This window comes from Alexandromys fortis, unplaced genomic scaffold (genome assembly GCF_014885135.2).
Source record: "Alexandromys fortis isolate MF-2015 unplaced genomic scaffold, M_Fortis_MF-2015_v1.1 scaffold_65, whole genome shotgun sequence".
NCBI classification, from domain to species: Eukaryota; Metazoa; Chordata; class Mammalia; order Rodentia; family Cricetidae; genus Alexandromys; species Alexandromys fortis.
Genome location: NW_026067986.1, coordinates 7,105,190 through 7,110,649, shown reverse-complemented (window position 1 = coordinate 7,110,649; position 5,460 = coordinate 7,105,190). Strand labels below are relative to the sequence as shown.

The following is a 5,460-nucleotide window of genomic DNA, read 5'->3' as shown; positions in this document are numbered from 1 at the left end:
CCTCTATACTTCTATAATAACCCCTTAACTATGCTCCTGAAAGAACCCCATAAACTCTTTGGCTCACTAAGCCAGACTTGGGTGAAACTGTTTCTCTGGTGTGTTTTTGGTGCCCTTTCTGGGGTCCAGTAGGTTTAGTCATGTCTGTCCAGGAAAAGTCACACGCCAGTCAGCTGGTAAAAAATGGGGATGGATCTTGCTTTATAGTTATTTGAACGACAAACTTTCATACATGGAGTATTTTTGGTTAATGATAAAAGGCATGCAGGCAGAGTTTTTGTCAGGACTGCAAGCTCAAAAATAAACACACAGAAGTTTAATATTAACTATAAATGCCTGGCAAATGGCTTAGGCTTGTTACTACCTAACTCTTACAACTTAAATTAACCCGTTTATATTAATCTACGTTCTTCCATGTGGCGTTACCTCTCTTTCATCTTGCACCTCCTGCTTCCTCTCTGTGTCTCGCTGACGACTCTTCTTCCCAGTATTTTAGTCTGGTTCTCCCATCCACTCCAAACTTATCCTATCCAGCTACTGGCCAGTCAGCTTTTCTACTAACCCAGTCAAGGCGGCACATATTCACGGTGTCAAGGACTGATCCTCAGGACGCCATTCACGCTGGAATAGGAGAGCTGCCGGAAGGTGGGGAAGGCTGCCAGAAGGTCACAGCACAGACGTGGCGTGACAATGCTGTTGAGCTGGAAATGACAGCAAGAGAGAGGAGGAAAATGAAGGCGCTTCCAAAACTGGTGAGTCCTCTGAGTGCTCCCTGAGGAGCTTCATCAATGTCCTATAAAATGCCACTCCGCTCTTGCTGAACTGGACTTAGGTTTACATACCAGAGACAGAAGGTATGGGGATGGCTAGTGACTGCCCTAAAATTTTGGGTTCTTGATTGCCTTGGGGATTCCCTCCTTCGTGGGAATGAAGAGGGGCCGTCCCTGGGATTACACTGCCAGTAACCCCTTCACATCTTCATCCTGAGACTGGCTGGCATAGTAAAGGAAATTTAAAAAAAAAAGAAAGAAAACATAGAGGTCAGTACTGATTTTCCTAAGCAAAATTGCTTTTAGCTGCCAGGAAGGGAGGGTGGGCATGGAACTATGCGGTGTTGTTGGTGGGTGGGGCACTGGGCCACAGTACCTTTAAGTACTCAGATAGAAATGACGGCCCCAGAAAAAATTCAAGTCCAGCCCCTCTTGGTGAAGATGCAAGCTCAGCCCCCTTGGTGAAGATGCAAGTCCAGCCCCTCTTGGTGAAGATGCAAACGCAGCCCCCTTGGTGAAGAGCAAGGCCAGCCCTCTTGGTGAAGAGCAAGGCCAGCCCTCTTGGTGAAGATGCAAGCCCAGTCCCCATGGTGAAGATGCAAGCTCAGCCCCTGTGAACCACTACTAAATCAGCTTCTCTATGCTGACCTGGGGGAAACACTTACTTGAGCAGTTTAAGGAGCAGAGAACCCCTTTATCTCAGGCTGTTTTCCTTTCAATGAACATGGACCTTCACAAAGTAGAGCCTCTTCTGAGGGATAGAGTTTTGCCTTCAGGATACCCTTTTAAACCACTGTTTCTGAGCGCAGGGAGTTTCTCTACAATGGTACCCATCTCTTTATTACCTACAGCTGCTGCTTCAGCACCAGCCTGACTACCATCTTGTTTTAAAACATTTCTCTGCCAAACTCATCAGCCTGTCACCTTCAGATTTAACCCCAGTTAAGCTTTCGGGACAGGCAGAAATCGCCAGATTCTTGGCTAATACACTACACGAATGGCATTATCTCAGTCCTCAGGAGAGTACTTATTCCCTTCCAAAACCTCACGGGCGGGCCCTTCATTGTCAGCGGTTTATAATTCCGGCACAGTTCTGTTTTACGCTCCCTCTAGGGTGGCCCATTAGGCTCTTAGAGCATCCGAGCCTTTCCTCGCTCCACCAACAAAACAGTTCCAAAGGCTTAAAAGCCACCTGGCCAGCAACTCTTACGAGGACATTTGTCTTTTTGGGGGTGGCTTATTTCCTTTCATAGGACAATCTCCGGGACCGCCCGTTTTCTTAAATGTTACATAACGCGTGGACGGATCACTGCCAACATGCCCATGCCCGCCCTTTAGAGGGCCAAGATCACTGTAGCTTTAAAAGCTGAGGAGTTGTTCGCCTCTACCTCTGCACCTACACACAGAATGTCTTCTTTAGACCAGTTCTATAACCAAATCTTTCTCACCTATGGGCTGAGGGCCTTTGACTCGGCCCAGAACACCCTGTGGGCTGTCTTCCTGTCTCTTTGTCTGGCAACTTGTGAAATATGAACAGACACCGTATGATTAATACAAATTCACTGAAAAGCATCGGAAGATTCTTGATCCTAGAAATCAACACACATGAGATTTCCTGATTGTTTCCTTTTATGTCTAGAAAAGCTGAATAAATACCCAAAGACCCCCCCAAAATCTAAAAGTACACTCTGGGAAACTGGTTAAATTAGGGAAAGGTCATTATAATTGAAATATTAGACAGTCATTAAAAATAATGAGTTTGAAATATTGAGAAACAAGGAAAATGTATTATTATTTCTGGATATTACTGTGTAGAAAAGCCAGGTTATAAATCGATTTTGAATATACATAATGACAAACACTCAGCAAATAAATATCATATAGAATAAAAAGATGTCTCTTTTAGAATATTATTGCTTATCACTGGGTAGTAGAGTTACATTATTTCTTCTTTTTCTTACTATCTAAAAGCTCCATTACTCAGGTATAAGACAAAATTTAAATATACCCTAAGGGTCCTCTCGTTAAAGAGTTTTACCCTTGAGCAAACCAGCGTTGGTGACCTTTGGCCTTTCAACCCACCAGGAAGGCCGAGATCTTTGATACTTTGGACGTAGGAGACAATCTGGCTCCTCAGTTGCAACCTGCTAATGACTTGTCTTGATGGCTGTCACCTGCCCCTGGGGAGGAGGCGCAGCTGGGCGCTTCTCTCTCAGGAATAGGAAAGGATTTCCCTAATGGCCATTTGGAGCCCTGGAGTCATCCAAAAGGGGCGTGAAATTATAAAGATCCTCCTTTAGCTCCAAACAAAAAAAAAAAACAGGTCCACGTTGGGTGTGTATAGAAGAGATGTGAATGGTGTCCTTCGATGGGACAATGTTGTAATGAGAGCCACGCGTGACTCCGGGCTAGCATGAACCATTACTGCCCTCCCCCCTTTTCTTCTGAGCTCGCAGATGGACAAAATTATGTCGCCTTAATAAGGAGACTCTTAAGCGCCAGCTGTCACCCAGCGTCGCAGCCCGCCACGCTGACAAAGCCCCCATTAAACGGTTTGCTTGGGATAATTCGCCTCTGTTCCTTCCCTCGCCGGCAACTGACAACCTGGTCCCTCCTCTCCTCGCCGCCGAACACCTTTAATCACCTCCAGAGAAGTCCGCGTCACATGACGGGGTGGCAATTCTTTAATCCTACATGCCTTCGTATTATTATAATTTTTTTTACGGCCTCTTTCAGAAGTTTTGAAATGAGGTTGGTAGCTGACATCCCTTGCTATCATTCCTTCGGTGATAAAATAATAATTGCTAATTTTCCTCTTTAGAGAACCAGGGCTTTATCGGGAATAACATTATGCAAATGACTATGCAGATGTCAGCCAGTGGAGTCTCTGGGAGAGAATTTCAGGAAAAAAACTGGCAGAATATATCCAAAGTTGGCTGGAGAAAAAAGAAAGAAAAGAAAATCCCCAGCATTTTGAACTATAAGGTCACCATGGTAGCAAAGGGAATTCTTGACTAAAAAGAATTTTACAAGAGAGCTATATCTTCTTTATAATAGAATATATATTATATATAATATAAAAGACGGACCATATATCAGTATTTATTGTAGTTCAGTTCACGTATGATACGATGGGTTGCCCTTGACAGTTGTCAGATCCCTTTGGGCTGAGTTTCTTGGGTGGTGTCCAAAAATTCAAGGCAATTAGCATGCCACCTTCCAACCTTACGCATGTAACCCTATTTGTTTTATATTCTCTCTGTTTTTCTGATCACGAAGATCTTTGTCTTTTCCACGTAGGAAATTGTTGGGGGAAAGTTCACCCACCGACAGACGAAAGGTACTGGATTCTTTCCAAACCGAACTTTTCTGACACTGGTCAAGAAACAGGGGCCGTGACTGGTCTGTCACCTGCAGGACGTGGCCCATCTAGCAGCTGGGAAGGAGTTTTGACGAGAGTCACCCACACACCTGCGTGAGTTCTGACTTGGATTCCTTTACCCGTGCGAGGCATGAGATATTTAATGACCAAAAGAGAGAAAATTGAAATTCAGTAAATTCCAGGCAGTAAATGTAAGGTTTTATTTCGTTTTGTGGTTTATTTTAAAGACCCCATCTTGACGCCTAACAAGAGAAGAATGTTCGATACACTGTTTCCAGACCTCACACTTCAGCAGGAGAAGCAACAGAGATGGATGAGCTCTGAGGTATCTGTCTCCCTGCCCTGAAATTGCCACCAGGAAATCCCTCTGATGGGCTCTGTGGAGACAGCCTTGGGATGCTCGGCACAGGAAGCTGCTGCCCTCAAGTGGAGGACTGAAAATCCCCCACCCACCACAGTCCAGGGCCCGATGTTCACGTTTGTAACTGGACGTGACTTTCTAAGGCAGATGAAACCGTGGAGCATTATAAGGGGTTACTTTTGTAGGACTCAGCCAGGACAAGTTCAATAGAGGTCCGAGTCTCAGTAGTTTACCTTAGACAATACCTGATTCCGAGAAAGACCACAAACCGAGACCACCCATGCTCCACCCAGGAACAGACCATCCTATGGAAATTCCTAATGTTCCAGTCATTGTAGACAGGATCATCTGCCAGCACACACCATCGCTTTTCACTAGGACACCCCTGGACAAATGCCAGCCAATTAGGGGTCCTGACTTTTAGAAATCCCTCACCCCCACCTTTGCTACTATAGAAACCCAACCCCAGCTGAGCTCGGGGCTCTCCGATTACCCCAATATGTCAGACACACGGAGAGTCGGAGTTTGCAAACTTGTGTAAGAATAAAGGCTCTTTCCTTTACATATAGGACTCAGTCTCCTGGTTGGTTTCGGGGGTACTCCATGATCTGGGAATAACAACTTTATCACCATTGTGTTGAACACCCCTGCTACCCCCACCCTGCTCACCCAGAAGGATCCATAGGAGAGCTTTCAGACGAGAGGATTGGATACTCTCAGGGTAGGGTAAAGGTTAGGGTAGACGCGTGGTAGCTGTGGCAGAAAGCTTTGCCCCCTCTTCAAGGTCACACAGCTACCCAGGGTTCTGGAGCAACAGAACTCAGCAACTGAAAGACAAGGCTGTGGGGGTCCTACGAATGGAAGGAAGATCCCTATTTTTAGCCGTTGTTAGCTTGTGTCTTCAAACCTCCGTTTCCTCACCGGTGAAGTGGGTGTGAAAGCAGAGT

At 45.5% G+C, this 5,460-nt stretch overlaps 1 long non-coding RNA gene across 1 annotated transcript; it reads left to right on the top strand.

Annotated features, from left to right (window-relative positions):
- Nucleotides 1-665: 665 nt before the first annotated feature.
- On the top strand, nucleotides 666-5,197 carry LOC126511879 (uncharacterized). Its single transcript, XR_007594801.1, has 3 exons — nucleotides 666-752; nucleotides 4,071-4,245; nucleotides 4,380-5,197. It is a non-coding gene; the product is annotated as an uncharacterized lncRNA (long non-coding RNA).
- The last annotated feature ends 263 nt before the right edge of the window (nucleotides 5,198-5,460 follow it).